The sequence below is a fragment of the Leopardus geoffroyi genome, chromosome D4 (assembly GCF_018350155.1).
Source record: "Leopardus geoffroyi isolate Oge1 chromosome D4, O.geoffroyi_Oge1_pat1.0, whole genome shotgun sequence".
Lineage (NCBI taxonomy): Eukaryota > Metazoa > Chordata > Mammalia > Carnivora > Felidae > Leopardus > Leopardus geoffroyi.
Genome location: NC_059342.1, coordinates 74,092,750 through 74,109,971, shown reverse-complemented (window position 1 = coordinate 74,109,971; position 17,222 = coordinate 74,092,750). Strand labels below are relative to the sequence as shown.

Genomic DNA, 17,222 nt, shown 5'->3' with positions numbered 1-17,222 from the left:
CCCCCCCCCCCTTGCACACGCACACTTTCTCAAAATAAGCACTTTAAGGAAAAAGTAACGTAGGCACATTGTGTGTTATCCTTCCTTTGCACACTATCTCCAGTGGACGTCTCGAGACGTGGAAAGTGCCAGATGGAAAATAATACTGCTGAGCTCTTTAGAAAGGGATCCCACACATCAGATTCAACCCCAAGCTCAAATGGTGACGCTTCCTTTATCCCGAAAGGAGCAGTTCGAACCTGAAGGAGGGAAATCCTGGAAACTGGATAAGCTTATTAACCAGTCCCATCAGGAGAAAGGAGAATCCTTTAAGGAAAATCCATTCAAGGAAAACAGCGAGTTCAGGGATAGTCGGTCACCTAAGTGAGGCTCTTGGCATGTGGCATGTGTCAGCAGCACTCAGGGAGACAGCTGGAACCTCGGACAGGGAGACAGTTGGAACCTCGGACAGGGAGACAGTTGGAACCTCGGACTTCCGACCTCCCCCTCCCCCAGGACTCGGAACCAGCACGTCTGCTGATGGGGGTTGCACCTGCTAGCTGTTCTAGTGCCAGAGGTCCTGGACCACCCTCGGAGAAGTGCTCACCTACTGCTGGTGACAGATGGAGTTTGGGGGTGTCCCCAGACTGCTGGGCCTTTGTTTCTGGGTACCAATGCCTGGTAAGGTGTAACCTCACAGGGCGTCTTGTGCAGCAGCCTCAGAAGTAGAATGTGCCCATCGTGGTGGGCTTCCCTCTTTTACATGCAACTCAACCTACCCTCCCCCCGCCCTACCCCACACACAATTCCTCTGTTCTCCCAGCCTCAACCACACCCCCGATGGCTCATCCCCATCCTTGTCCTCACCTGCCCGACATGCAAACAGAAGAGCTAATGGTCAGAACCTAGGACGGCACGATGTCACTTCTCAAACGAAGGTCAAACGGGAGAAACCGACACTTCTGTCTCTATCTATTCAGCATCCCTTCTTCCAAAACAGAACTATCTTACCCTTTCCAGAACCCATAATCGGAGTGGCTTCAACGGGCTGTCCCCAGACCCCAACTCCAAGACCCACATCTGTCCAATCCAAAGAAAACAATCCTCTTGGCACCGTGACTGGCTCAGGGAGGAGCCTGTGACCCAAGCTGGGCCAGTGGGAGCCTTCCTTGGGCCTTTTCGGTTGAAATCCTTGGGAAACAGGTACTCTCTTTCCGCCGGGCTTAGAAATCAGCCTGAAGATGCCACCACCGCCACCACCTGGGGAGGGGCTTGCATGAAGGGTAGGTTAACCCCGGGAAGGAAGAGCTGAGACATGGAGAGCAATGCATTTCTAATGCGTCTGGATCCAGCCCTGGACTCTTCAGTAGGCACGCCAATAAATGTCCCTTTGGGCTTATACAAATGTGAGATGTGTTTCTGTCACCTGCAGCCTAAGGGGTCTTGATAAAATGGGTGGTCTGTTTTACGAACTGGCAGACTTGGTTTAAAGGCAGAAAGAATCCATGCTTTGCCGGGAATTAGCTGTATGACACTGGGCCAACCATGCCACCTCTCTGTTTCCATTTCGTCCCCAGCTCCCACGGTTGTGGGAGAGAGTGAAACTATATCACAGTGACTGCACGCAGCATTTGAAATGTTATTTAGAGTCTGTAGGTGCTTAACAGACGTCAGGAAAGAAAGTAGCAGCCTAGCAGAAGATCCCCCTCCCCCGGCACCCCTGAGGCTAGCTTGGCAGAGCAAAATGGCCATCAGACACCCAAGTCACAAGAGGAACAGCTAGGGGAAGCCCTTTTTTAAGAGCCATAACCCTTGGCATGCTGCCAACCCTTTACAGGGCTCAAAGTGATTCCCTATCATCATCTACCCCCACAACCCCTGCTACTAGAACGAGACTCTCAAAAGCACAGTGGCACAGCCCTTACGAAGGCCAATTTGCAGTATCATTAAAATGCTGAATCTCTGGGGCACCTGGGTGGCTCAGTTGGTTAAGCGTCCAACTTCAGCTCAGGTCATGATCTCGCGGTTGGTGAGTTCAAGCCCCACGTCGGGCTCTGTGCTGACAGCTCAGAGCCTGGAGCCTGCTTCGGATTCTGTGTCTCCCTCTCTCTCTTTGCTCCTTTCCCACTCACACTCTGTCTCTCTCTCTCAAAAATAAACATTAAAAAATTGTTTTTAAAAATGCAGACTCTCTTCATGAAGCCTCTTCCAATATGCTATCTTCCAAAAGTACTCTCATAAATGCAAAATAATACAATGTAAGTGGCTTCTACTCCTGACCGAGCAAGAGGGACCAGATTTACCGCCCACCTTAAACAACCAAGTAACTGGACAAAACATACACAACAATGATCTCTAAGAACTGGACAAAAGGCAGCACGGGATAGTAATCCCTAGGAGAGGAAAAGCAATTTCTGGAGGATTTTAGGCTGGAGAATTTCTAGGCTGCAGTGTAGGGATGGAGAACCGAAGCACACAGAGTTCAGGGGATTTCCCCAAGTTGAGGGGACAGTTTAGAAGTGGGGAGGGCAAGGAAGCTGTGATATGCAGGGTAGAGTCAGAGAAGAGAGAGATGCCCAGGGAGTACACTCAAACTCTTCCGTTGCTTTCGTACAAATCAGCACATGCACGCACGGAAACCACCTGAGGCCAGGCCAAGAACCACCAGAAAGAACAAAGTAGAAAAAGTCTCAGGGCTCACATAGAGCTAAGAATAGTTCCCATCCCCAGCAGCCAAAGTAGGGAAAATATAACAACTAATGGCACTGGGTTGAGTACTCAGAAAGGTATGACGACCCCCCCCCCAGACCAGAGGTCGGTACACCTTAAAGGCCAGTCAATATTTTAGGCTTTGTGGGTCACTGTGGAATGAAACTAGCCATAGACAACACAAAAGTGAATGAGCATAGCTGTGTTCCAATGAAATTTTATTTACAAAAACAGGTGGCAGGCCAGATTGGTCCCATGGATAGAGTATGCCAAACCCTGCTCTACGGTAAAGAGAGCTCTGGTGGTCCTACACAGTGTAACAGCTGTAGCCAGAACAATGCGTCCCCCTCAAGGTCTCCACATCCGAATCCCCAGCACCAGCATATTATGTCCCAGTAGTGGACATAATATGTTAGGATATAGGCAAATGGAATTAAGCTTGCTAATCAGATGACCTTGAGGTGGGAGGATTACTGTGGATTAGGTGAGTGGGTGCAAGGGTCCTGCTAAGTAGAAGACAGAACCAGAGAAAAAGGCAGCATGAGGACTGCGCCCAACACTGCTGGCTTTGAAGACGGAGAAACGGAGCCACAGCCCAAGGAATACAGGCAGCCTCTAGAAGCTAGAAAAGGAAACAGATCCTCCCCTAGAACTTCCAGAAGGAACACAGTCCCGCCAACATCTTAACTTTAGCCCAGTGAACTCCAACTTGGACTTCATATCTCCAGAACTATAAGGTAATAAATCTGCGTGGCTGTCAGCCACTAAGTGTGTGGTAGTTACGGCAGCAATCAGGAGACAAGTACGACAGCAATAACGGAATAAACCACAAAAATACTTAAAGGGAGACTAAAACATCCAGCACTGAGCAATGCAAAATTCACAACGTCTGTCAGTCAAAAATCACTGGCCATGAAAAAAGCAGAAGAACTCATTAATAGGAAGAGACCCAGAAACGACCTAGACGACAGACTCGAAGGACATTAAAAGAGCTATCATAAACATACCCCGTAAATTCCAGAAGGAAGGAAAAACATGAGCATGTCAGAAAGAGACACAGGAGATTTAAAGAAGACTCCTTCCAGAGATGAAAAATACAATGCCTGGATGAAGAACAGATCAGACACTGAAGAAGGAAAGGCCTGATGAACTTGAAGACACAACAAGAGAGACTGCTAACAATGAAACAGAGAAAAAAGAGGGACAAAAACAAACAGGGCATCATGAGCTGTGGGACAACGTCAAAAGACCTAAGACATATGCAACTGGAGTCCCGAAAAAAGAGGCAAAAAGAGGGAGAGGAGAGAAAAGGTTATTTGAAGAAATAATGCCCCAGAGTTTTTAATCCGGTGCAAAGTACAAACCCACAGAACCCAGACGCTCAATGAATCCCAAGCAGAACAAACTCAAAGAAAACCACTCTGAGGCACATCACAATCAAACTGCTTCAAACCAAGGATAAAAAGAACATCTAAAAAGTGGTCAGGAAGTTTAAGAAGACATAAGGTACAGTGGAACAAAGTAAGAATTAGTCACCTCCTCACCAAAAACGTTAAAACATAAGACAGTGGGGGTGCCTGGGTGGTTCAGTCGGTTTAGCATCCGACTCTGGATTTTGGCTCAGATCGTGATCTCACAGGTTTGTGAGTCTGAGCCTGGCATTGGGATCTGCACTGACAGCATGGAGCCTGCTTGGGATTCTCTCTCTCCCTCTCTCTCTCTGCTCCTCTCCAGCTTATTCTTCTCTCTCTCTCTCTCTTGCTCTCTCTCTCCCCACCCCCTCTCTCAAAATAAATAAATTTTAAAAATGTACAAAAATAAAAATAAAAATAAGGGCATCTGGGTGGCTCAGTCACAGTTAAGTTTCTGACTTCAGCTCCAATCGCGATCTCACAATTCCTGAGTTCGAGCCCTGCGCTGGGCTCTATGCTGACAGCTCAGAGCCTGGAGCCTGGAGGCTGCTTCAGATTCTATGTCTCCCTCTCTTTCTGCCTCTCCCCTGCTCACACTCTATCTCTCTCTCTTTAAAAAATAAATGAACATTGGGGGCGCCTGGGTGGCGCAGTCGGTTAAGCGTCCGACTTCAGCCAGGTCACGATCTCGCGGTCCGTGAGTTCGAGCCCCGCGTCGGGCTCTGGGCGATGGCTCAGAGCCTGGAGCCTGTTTCCAATTCTGTGTCTCCCTCTCTCTCTGCCCCTCCCCCGTTCATGCTCTCTCTCTGTCCCAAAAATAAATAAACGTTGAAAAAAAAAAAATTTTTTTTAAAAATTAAAAAAAAAAATAAATGAACATTAAAAAAACACAAAAAATAAAATAAAACATAAGACAGTGGAGTAACATCTTTTAAGTACTGAAAGAAAAAAAAACACCCATCAACCCAGAATTCGATAGGTAGCAAAAGTATCTGTCAAAAATAAAGGACTGTATCACCAGCAGACCAACACCACAAGAAGTGCTGATTTGGGGATTATAAGGGCCAGAAAACTGGCAACACCCAAAATACCCATCAGAAAGGGGCTAGTGACATAAACTATGGCAGACCCTTAAAAGAGAACAGTGAACACTGATAAAAACTGCAGCAGACCTATTAGGGCTAACATGAAACGGCGTTATGACATCCTACTAGGTGAGCAGAGCTACGTACGACAACATGAAAGGTTCACATCTGTGCCTGTAAACGTATAAAAAAAGACCAGTATGAGACACTCCACAGTCACCAGTGCTTACCTACCAGAAATGGGGCTGAGGAGGATGTGGGGTCAATGCGAAGGGGCTCTTTCAATTTCGTTCTTTATACTGCTTACTTCTGCATCATCTGAATTGCTTTCAAAGAGCATGTGTATCCGTGTGATTTCAAGTTCAAATATAAAAAACAAAAGCGGTCCTCAGCTGGGATTCAAGGCAAGCCCAGGAGGCAGACAACTTCTTGATTGGCTAAGTACTATTCATGATTTACTCAATTTGGGGTATGACAACATCTATTCCTTTCGCTTCTTTCAAATATCCTCTTTTTCATTCTATCCCAAATTCCACACCTGGGTACACATCGTAACGAAGGTCTCACTGAAGTCCACGTGGGAGCACGGACAAAGATGCTGGTCGCAGCTTTATTTGGGGTGGGGGCATCCGTCCCTGAGCGGAGGATGGGTAAAATCCACCCAGCGGCTCAAAGTAACACGGTGGAGCTCAAACACTTAGAGCTGAGAGGCAAAAGTGAGAAACAGAATGAGATCTGGACACTAGAGCGCTGATGGGACACTTTTTCAACATGCACACAAACGACAGCACACATTTTGCAAGAACACATAAACATACAAAAAAAAAAATGCACGTTAAATATATAGAATATTGGACAGAGCAGAGGAGCAGAGCCAGGAGAATGGATAAGGATAGAAAGAAATAACTAAATAAAGCAGGGGAAGGACTGTAATGAGCCAAAAACGATCATGCGCCCTAAACTGAGTATATTAACTTAACGTGCTACACATAAAAGATAAGGGGCAGGGCAGATGACATTTGAGCGACCGCGTGCCAGTTGCTTTACATGTATTAACGCTTCATTATTAACTCTCTCATAAGGTTCTCTGAGCTCCAATTTATTTTTTAAAAAAGTTTTAATGTTTATTTATTTTTGAGAGAGACAGAGACAGAATGAGAGTGGGTTAGGGGCAGAGAGAGAGGGAGACACAGAATTTGGAACAGGCTCCAGGCCGTCAGCAGAGCCCGACGCAGGGCTCGAACTCACAAGCTGTGAGATCGTGAGCTGAGCAGAAGTCGGACGCTCAACCGACCGAGCCACCCAGGCGCCCCAATCCGAGCTCCAATTTATAAAGAAGAAACTGAGACACAGAGAGGTTCAACAACTTGCCCAAGGTCACACAGGGAGGAAACCGCAGAGGCAAGACTAGAATCTAGAATGGCTGGCTCCTGAGCCTACGGTCTTCCCCCCACCGGGCAGCCACAGCCGCTCCCGACCCGACTTATGATGAGAAAACAGAAGCCCGGCCTTTTCTTAGAATCCAGGATATCAGAATTAGAGCCTGTATCACACCTTATCAGACCCCTTTATGCAGATGCAAAACAAGGCCCCAAAAAGGCATTGCAGGAGCCCCCCGGAAGCCAAGAAAACCCAGGCCAGTTTCTTCCTGCTGGGGCACACTTCCTTAGTCCCACTGCTTCTAGATCTGCCGGGAAAGAGAAGAAATGAAACAAAACAAACTTTATCTGTAGAATATCAGCTTGGAACAAAAGACCTGAAAGGTTAGAGATCAAGGGAGGGGCAGGAGAGAAGACAAAACTCACTTCCAGGTCTGTGACCCAGCCCTGAGGACACCCCAGAGAGGCTGGGTGCAGCACCACACGAGGTGGCATTTATGAGCCACGAGACCCCATGAGAACCCCGAGCCCCGGCGGGGCCCGCCACTTGGCCAGGACGGGGACTCCGGCCAGGGAAGAAGGGACCTCGCCGCGCCGGAGTTTTCACATCCCGGAAAAGCCCGCGAAGCCCTGGCACGGGCGCTGATGTATCAGCTAATGTCTCACTCAAGTTGTCAGCATTTTGTTAGAGCCAATTCAGCGGGTAATTAAGGAAAAAGTTGGGACCAGATGGGGAAGCAGATGCTCACTCAGCCGCGAGTACACTTCCCTGCAAGTGTCTGCGAAGCACCGGGCCGGCCACGGCGGGGAGACGGGCTGAAGCGACAGCCCCGATACGAGTGGGAGAGAGGGGAGGCCCATTTTAAAGATGAAGAAACTGAGGCCCAGAGAGGTCAGCGGACTTGGGGCTGCTGGAAGAACGGCAGGCAACAATGAGAGGAAAACCAGAAGACTGAAAAGAAGGAGTGTTTCTACCCTGAGGCAGAACTGCACACAAGGCAGGACCCCCCCCCCCCCAAGCAGAACGAAGGACCTCCAGAAACGGGGGAGAGGTTTCCAGCCTGGATCCCAGCCTCAACCCTGCCCCTTCCTTGCTGCCTACCCTCAGATAAGTCACCTTTCCTCTCTCGGGCTCAGTTTACTCATCTGCAAAATGGAGGAAAAGATCCCTGTACAGCCCACTCAGAAATGACGGAGTTAATAAGCACTGGGCACGGGTGTCGAGGATGGGAGTCAGGATGCCTGGGTTCGGTTTCTGGCTTCCCTCCCCATCAAATGTGTGACTTGTTTCACTCGGCCTCAATTTCTCCATCTATAAAATGGGAGTAACAGTGCATACCTCACAGGTACGGTGTGAGGACTTAAAAACAGGAAGACTTAGAACAGTAGAAGGCACAGTGTAAATGCTCCTATGACCGCCCCCCCCCTACTACCATGGAGCCAATGAAAAATGACCACCAGACATTCCTGCAGCTGGCCAAGAAAATACTGACGTTTCAGTGTTAAAGGGAAAAGGCAGGGCATAAAACTGTATGCACTATGATGACAGCTATATTACACAAAGGATAAAAGGCCACCTAGAGAAAAGACAAAGTTAACAGAGAACTGCTAATCGTGATTACAAAGCGATAGAACAAGGGATTTACTTGCCTCTAATTCTCTATATTTCAAAATTTTCATATATGGATAACCGCTTTTGTAACAAAAAGGAAGGGCTGAACACACTGAGTTTTAGTTCTTTTTAAACACACTGAGCTTTCAATGTTGGGGCTTTTTCACGGGGCTCCTAATGTAGAACACTGGCTGGGCAAATGAAAACAAAGACCAAAGGCAGTGGCCAGCTAACCTGACAGTGAACCAGAGCCGCAAAGGGGTCAAAGGGGAGAGTCCTGTGTGGCAGAGGGCGTAGGGACCACCAATGCCTCCTCTCCTCCCCACCCTGAGAGACTGACCACAGGGATATAAATAGGAGGCACTATTTATACAAAGGTCTGGACCAGGTAAACCAGTCTAACGTGAAGGTGATCAGAACAGCCACTGCCTCTTGGGGGAAGAGGTGGTGACCGACAAAGGACCCAAGGAAACATTCTGGGAGCTGGAAATGTTCCACGTGGCAACAGGGGTAGGAATTCCATGGGTATATGCACTTACCCAAACCTTCAGCTATGACTGTCCCTGTCCATTTTCCTTATGTGAGTTTTCCTGAAACAGCTGTCATAACATAATAACCAGCATCCTCGCGGAGTGGGAAGTCGGTGAAGGTACAGGTAATAAAGGAAGAGCAACATGTCGATGGCGGCTGAAGCTGGACCATGGGACGTGGTGGGGCGCGACACAACTCTGTTCATTCAGCATACTTCTGAAACTCTGAAGTTTCTTTTTACCTACTCTGAGACAGAGAGATAGAGAGCAAGCGGGGGAGGGACGGAGAGAGAGGGAGACAGAATCCCACGCAGGCTCTGTGCTGTCAGCGCAGAGCCCAACGTGGGGCCCGATCTCACAAACCGTGAGACCGTGACCTGAGCCGAAGTCAAGAATTGGACGTGTAACCACCACCCAGGTGCCCCCGTATTTTTTTTTTAAATAGGAGGAAAACAGTTATGGTGGCTTATCAAAAAATCAAACATGTAATTACTGTACGATGCAGTAATTCTACTTCTCGGTATAGACCCAAAAGAATGGCAAGCAGGATCTCGAAGAGACGTTAGTACACTCACGCTCACGGGAGTATTCGTGATAACCAACATGTAGCAGCGGCCCAAGTGTCCGCCGACAGAGGAGGGGATAAACAAAATGACATCTGCACACACAGTGGAATCTTATACAGCCTTGAGAAGGAAGGAGACTCCGACACGGGCTACAACATGGAAGAGCCCCGAGGACACGAGGCCGGTCACAAAGAGACAAATATTGTATGATTCCACTTGTAGGAGGTACTTAGAGAAGTCAAGTTCAGAGACAGAAAGTAGAATGGTGGTTGCCAAGGGCCGGGGAGGGGGGGAGTTCTTTACGGAGAGTTTCCATTCCGCGAGATGAAGTTCTGAAGATGGGTTAGCACAGCAATGTATGCGTACTTAACACGACCGAACTGTATACACAAAAATGGTGAAGATAATCAAGTTTGTTATACACTGTATTTTAACACAATTAAAAAGTTTAAAAACAAACAAAAACAAAAAAAAAAAAAAAAGAGGTCCTGAAATCTAGAAGGGGATTTCACATACAAACCCACCCACCAAGGAATTTCTGTTAGATGTTAGGGAGGTAAGGATACATGGAAGGGCATCGCGATGACCCATCTCATAGCCGTCATCCTTGAGATTCTGACACAGAACTGGTAAGATGAAAATCAAGTATGTCACCCCTGGGGGTGGTGATAGGACCAATAGGGAATCCCAGACATCACAGTGGTGGCTTACCTTCTACTTTCCAACTCAACCCTGACCCCATCAGGAACGCATCTGGGCAGAACCACTGGGCACTTCACCGTGGAGCCTCACAATGATGGAACCCAGACTGAGAAAACCTATAGCCCCGGCCCGGCCCCCTCAAACTCTGGCTGCCGTGTCGCCCACCCATCCTGTACACGGACAACACCTGGCCCTCCCCTTTCAACCCAAGACCCGAGGAAGCCTGCTGCGGATATCACTGTAGGGTCTACACCACACTAAATCATACCTGCCTCCGTTTAGAAGGATTAAAGGAAGCGAGCAGGGGAGAGGGCAAGTGCAACAAAATTGCGTAATAAAAAAAGGAGAAAAGCGTTCTACTCGAGATTCAGGGAAGGAGCACGTGTAAGTTTTACTCCAGGAAGCTAAAATAAATTTTAGACAAACTCTCCTTTGCATCCCCAACAAAATTAAAGAAAACAAGAACAGAGTAAAACGAAGGGTTAGCTCAAGGAATTCAGAAGAGAATACAAGGAATCAAATAATGGCACAGCGGAATTATAATGAGCATCAGGAGCAGGGACGAGCAGAGTCGTCAGCACAGAAAACAGAGTTAAGGCATCCAAAGGATACACTCGAGAAGCACTTACAAACCTCAGAAGAGAGAAATAGAGGCTCAAATAATCAAAACAAGAGATAATGCAGAAAACTAACAATAGGGATATATGGATATATATGTGGATAACTGCCATTCGAAGAAGAAATGAGCCCAGTGGGACACAATGGAACAAAAATGTTCCTATTATTAAGAGCTAAATCTGTAGACAAAGTACATTCCGTGCACCTCGCAAACTAATGAAAAGACACCAAAACGTGGATATTGCTTGGAATATCCCTTGAATTTCAAGGGGGAAAAGAATACCACAGGCATTCAGGAAGGATGAGGGTGAGAGGGTGCGGGAGTCGACCATCAAAATAAAATACCATGTGGCCTCTGAATTATCCAATATTAACAACATAAGACTATAGAGCATCTACGGAGTACTGAGTGATAAAATACGTAACCCAAAATGCTCTATTCATCCAAGCTGCCATTCACATGAGAAGGAATCAAAAATACCTTCTCAGTTATATAAGTACTTAGAAAAGAGAACACTATAATTAGATGAAAGAAGTTTAAAAAAAACACATTAGGTATTATAATAAATATAACTTGGGGTAAGCTCCATATTAAAAGACACAGGCACTCAGACTCTGAATTTTTAAATATAAAAAACCTACACGCTATCTGAAAGAAATACAGCTATTTTTCTAAAGGGCACAGAAAAGTTAAAAGAAAAAGTAAAATAAGAAGTTAAATGTAAAATTATACCAGGTAAACTCCAACAACAGAAAGCAGAAAGTACTTTATAAAAATCACTGGAATTAAAGGTGAAATCAGGAAATGCTTTATAAAAATGAGAAAAACTACAACTGAAAGCAGAAAACATAGAACAGGTCAAGGAGGACCTATTTTTACAGATTAGGAGTACAACCCATAATAAAATGTGAGCAGGCAGACATATATTTCTGTTAAATAACCCAGCAATAAAATATATAAAGTAAAATAAAAAAAGCAAAAGCTAGCACCAAAAGAAACATTATACTGTTGGAAGACATTAACAGATTCTCAAATTCTTGAAATAATAAATGGAAAAGCAAAATTATTAGGGCTCGTGAGGGAATCTGAAAAATGTGATTAATGTCCATGATATCTGAAATGGAGAAACAGACGTATATGTAGCAAACAGTAAGCCCCAGAACGGAAATGAAATATTTACACAAACTGATATTTGAAAAAAGGAATCCAAAACTTTCTATAAATTAACAAAAGCGGGGCGCCTGGGTGGCTTGGTCGGTTAAGCGTCCGACTTCGGCTCAGGTCATGATCTCACGGTCCGTGAGTTCGAGCCCCGTGTCGGGCTCTGTGCTGACAGCTCAGAGCCTGGAGCCTGTTTCCGATTCTGTGTCTCCCTCTCTCTCTGTCTCTCCCCTGTTCATGCTCTGTCTCTCTCTGTCTCAAAAATAAATAAACGTTAAATTAAAAAAAAAAAAATTAACAAAAGCAAAACCATCGTTGGCAACAGTCTCTCACAATTAACTAAAAATGAATAAACATAAATACTAATGTAAAAAAAGGAATCACAAAGATTTAATACTTTTAAATCATCTTTAAAGAGAACATCGGGGCGCCTGGGTGGCTCAGTCAGTTAAGTGTCCGACTTTGGCTCAGGTCACGATCTCACGGTCCATGGGTTCCAGCCCCGCGTTGGGCTCTGTGCTGACAGCTCAGAGCCTGAAGCCTGCTTCAGATTCTGCGTCTCCCTCTCTCTCTGCCCCTTCCCTGCTCATGCTCTCTCTTTCTCTCTCTCTCTCTCTCTCTCTCTCTCAAAAATAAACACTAAAAAAATTTTTTAAAAGAGAACATCAAAACTAAAACTATGGTATGGAATATTTAGAAGAGAAAATAGTTACGACGCGTCAGAGTAGGTTTATAGAATGTGACCAAAAATGTACTCAGAGGAAAATTCATTGACTAAGCACTTTTATTACTAACCAGAGAAAAAGAAAGAGCTTAAGGACTCAATTTTTTTAAACATCTCAAGAAAGCGAAAGGAGGGGGTTTAACATAAACATAATAATTTGGAAATGTTTTAAGTAGTCAGAGGTGACAAATTACTTCAAAGTTTTAAGAGGTGGGTAAAATAGGCCTGGATATTAGTTTTCAACCAAAAAAACATAAGGGAGAAAAATCAGATTAGAAAATATAACCAGAGGACATTTTTTTTAAGTTGTATTCTTTCTATGCAAATATGGTTCAAATTCTTGATGAAATGAATAGATTTCTAATAAAATATAAATGACTAAAACTATTTTCAACCAGAGCAAGAGCAAAAAAATTACTGAAGAAAGGGTTACAGTGGAAAAGAATCATCTCCAAAAGTATAACAAGATAGAGTTTTAAAGACTAGTCCTTTTAAACTTTCAAAAGATAGATAATTCCCATGCAATATAAATCATTCCTGGCAGAGACTACAAATAAACATCTGGCATGCATGCTTAAACTCTCATTTCCTACACTCGTACAAAACACTAAATTGTTTACACATGACAGGACCTCAGAATCCTTCTCAACACAGCCATCTCAGCAGCTACCACCAACAGGTACACAATTTGCAGTGTATTTATCCACCTTGTTCCAGATCATTGAAAATGATGGAAAGCTTCCCAATTTATAACCCACTGTAATAGCATAATCCCCATTTTAAAAATGACAAAAAGAGCACACCAAAAATAAAACCACAAGACAATTTCACTAACGGAGATGGACACAAAATGCTGCAAAATGGATCCACAATGTATTAAAATAATGGAACACCATGAACAAATGGGTTCCTTCCAGGATGGTTAATATTAGGAAATCTATTAATATAATTCACCGCATCAGCAGATCAAAGTTAAGAAAACCATACGGTCATCTGGGTATATAATGAAAGGTATTTGTTTAAAATTCATCATCCTTTTCTCCCCTCTTATTACTAACCAGGCTTACAGTAGGGGAGGGGATGATTCACACTCCACTGCAAAAGAAAAATTCAAACGCAGAAGAGCTAAAAGCACCCCTAAATCGTACCACTCACCTCCATCTTGATAAAATTAAGAAAAATAAAAATAAACTTAGCAACTCAGAAGATGCTTACTTAATAATAAAGAATATGTAACGGGGGGCGCCTGGGTGGCTCAGTTGGTTAAGCGTCCGACTTCGGCTCAGGTCATGATCTCACAGTCTGTGAGTCTGAGCCCCACAAAAGACTCTGCTGACAGCTCAGAGCCTACAGCCTGGAGCCTGCCTCTGATTCTGTGTTTCCCTCTCTCTCTCTCTGCCCCTTCCCTGCTTGTGCTGTCTCTCCCTCTCTCTCTCTCAAAAATAAACATTAAAAAAATTTTTAATAAAAAAAAAAAAGAATATGTATCAGAAACCAAAATAAAACTTCAGACTTAATTAGAAAATGCTTAAATCCTTCCTACTAAAAGAAGAAATAAGACAATACAAGAATACATGTTATCCCTGCTATTATACAAACTGCCTAGAAGGTCTAGTCAACCTATAAGAAAAAAAAAAGGACAATGTTGTAAAAGAAGGGAAATGAATATTATCTGCATCTATTACAAGCTATCTAAAAATCACAAGAAACCACTGGAATTAAGACGACAATATGCGGCTGGGCTGTGCCCAGGTGGCTCAGTTGGTTGAGTGTCTGACTCTTGATTTGGGCTCAGGTCATGATCCCAGGGTCACGGGATCAAGCCGAGCATCCGGCCAGCTCCATGGAGACCACTCAAGATGCTCTCGCTCTCTCTCTCTCTCCACCCGCACCCCGCTCCCATCCCCCACTGGTGCTCGCTCGTGATCTCTCTCTAAAAATAAAAAAATTAATATTAAAAAAACAATATGGTAAGTTATCCACTAACAAAACAGCCACATAAAATCCAGTAGCTTTTCAATGTACTTGAATTAATTAGGCAAAGTAACACAATGAGGGAAATTATCCCCCTTACAGTCAAAAATACCAAATACCCAGGAATATACTTAAAAATACATGTCCAAGGGGTCCCTGGATGGCTCCATCAATTGAGTGTCTGACTCTTGATTTTGGCTCAGGTCATGATCCCAGGGTGATGGGATCAAGCCCTGCACAGGGGATCACACTGGGCACAGAGCCTGCTTGGGATTCTCATTCTCTATCTCTCCCTCTGCCCTTCTCCCCAGCTCGCATGCTCTAAAATAAAATAAAGTAAAATAAAAGTCCAAAACTTAGGTGGAAAACTTTAATGTGGGTCATTTAAGGGAACATGAACAAAGAAAGAGACAGACCACAACCTTAATGGACAAAAAAACATTATACTGTTAAGAACACCCTTCTATTCAATTAAATGCATACATTTAACACAATTACCATCACAAGGCAATTTTTACCTTTAAAAATGATTCCAGGGGCGCCTGGGTGGCGCAGTCGGTTAAGCGTCCGACTTCAGCCAGGTCACGATCTCGCGGTCCGTGAGTTCGAGCCCCGTGTCGGGCTCTGGGCTGATGGCTCAGAGCCTGGAGCCTGTTTCGGATTCTGTGTCTCCCTCTCTCTCTGCCCCTCCCCCGTTCATGCTCTGTCTTTCTCTGTCCCAAAAATAAATAAACGTTGAAAAAAAAAAAATGATTCCAGCATTCATCCGCTAGAATATGTGTAAGTGAGACTAATGAAAATTTTGAAAACAGAATAATATGGAAAGACATTTACTAAATATTACAATATTTTTAAAGCAAAAATAACCAAAACAGGGTGGTACGGGAACTAAAGTTAACACACATAGTTGGATGTGTTGGGTCTGTTTCTGCACTGTAATCTATTAAATCTATCTGCCTGTATATGCCTATGCCAGGTCAACCCTCATTCAGTTACTATAGCTTTAAGATATTTTAATACATGCATTTAGAAAATACGGACTCAACCCACCCAGCTCTTGGTGGCAGTACTAGACAGCCAACTTCTCAATCCTTTATAACCCTTCAAACCACCCAGCCATAGATTAAGTGGGGCCCACGAAGCCATCCAGCCCAGGAGCAGCAAATGTGAACTAGGCTACCACCACATTGCCTTCCCAGTGGCAGACATCACTAATCAATCTCAGCATCTTGCCCACCGTGGCCTATCCATGGACCCAATAACCAACCACAGCTGGAATTCATAAGAAAACATGGACATCTGTGAAGTCCAATCTCTTCATTTTATGGGTAAATGAGTTTCCATCCTCATGACAATTTTGCAAGGCAGACCAAAAAAGCTCATTATCTCATATTCTAGACAACAGTGCTTCCAAGAGGGAAAATGACACGGCAAACTCAGCCCGGGCCTGAGGGCTGACTAGGGGCAGACTATACAACGCCAGGTCTCTTGCATCCAGCCCTACGGTCCTTCCATCCTCCATGTCCTATAACCCAAATGGGCTCAGACACAGGCTTAGTGAGCCTACAGGTAGCTGCCATTTTCTGTGCAAGAAAAAAAAAAAGCATCCAGATGCAACTGGCCAGCTAACCCTTACATAGGACTTGCTATGTGTCAAGCACTGTGCTAGTGTTTTTAATATTAACCCCGCTAATGCTCACTCTGCCCATTTTGCAGATAAGGAAACCGATGCTAAGTAATATGCCCAAGGTCATGTGGTCTGAAGGAGGCAGATGTGGGTTTTGCATCCCGGAAGTCTGGCTACAAAGTGGACATCCTTAGCCACTTTGCTGTCCCACTTTTCAGAGCAGCCATGTAATGACTGTTTTTCCTGGGGGCATCACGTGTGCCACAGCACCTAGACCCACCCTGCACACTCCCGCCAACTCACGCTGGGCTTTGGTAAAATTACACCATAAAGAACATCTTCATATATAAGTATTTTTATATTTTAAAATCCTCTCCTTTAGATATATTCCCAAAGAGGGATTGCCGGTACTAAGCTTTGGGAACCTCTGTTGATTTGGAAAGGAAATAAACTCTTTTAAAAAGCGTTTTGTTGGGGCGCCTGGGTGGCTTGGTCGGTTAAGCGTCCGACTTCGGCTCAGGTCATGATCTCACGGTCCGTGGGTTCGAGCCCCGCATCGGGCTCTGTGCTGACAGCTCAGAGCCTGGAGCCTGTTTCAGATTCTGTGTCTCCCTCTCTCTCTGCCCCTCCCCTGTTCGTGCTCTGTCTCCCTCTGTCTCAAAAATAAACGTTAAAAAAAATTAATAAAAAAAAAAATTATTAAAAAGCGTTTTGTTGACTCACTTTGTTATTATGAAAGAGGTTCGTGTTCCATGAAGAAAACTTATTATATGCAAAAGAGAAAAAAAAAAACACCCATAATCGTAGGCCTCTCCAAGTTCATCTCCATTAACAGTTTTGCTCCCTGGGTGTCACTGGAAGCCCTGAGACCTCCAGTCAGTCGTCTGTGGGGAGTTGCTCCAAGCCCACGTCCAAGTTGAGTTCACCAACTCAGGAGCTCCATGGCTGCCTGCTTTGTGCACTCGTATCTTCAATGGGAAGTAACAAAGATCACTACTTATCACGAGGATGAGGGAGCCAAGCAGGCAGGACATTTCTGATCTGTTCCTTACCTGCTAGACAGGAGGTTTAGGTAAAGCGGCTCTGGGTTCCACCTGCTCAGGACAGCTGGGAGGTCCTGGCAGGAAAATCCAGTAGACAATT

General features: G+C 44.9%; 1 protein-coding gene across 18 annotated transcripts in view; it reads right to left on the bottom strand.

Moving 5' to 3' along the window:
- The window catches only part of ZNF618 (zinc finger protein 618), a 185,971-nt gene that overhangs the window by 147,747 nt on the left and 21,002 nt on the right, over positions 1 to 17,222 (bottom strand). The window contains exon 1 of one of the 18 annotated variants that reach the window (XM_045469517.1): positions 8,716 to 9,020. The exons of the other annotated variants lie outside the window; for them this stretch is intronic. The gene's annotated coding sequence lies outside the window, so the exon portion shown is untranslated. Of the gene's footprint in view, positions 1 to 8,715; positions 9,021 to 17,222 lie in introns of those variants that run through there. 18 annotated transcript variants of the gene reach the window in all.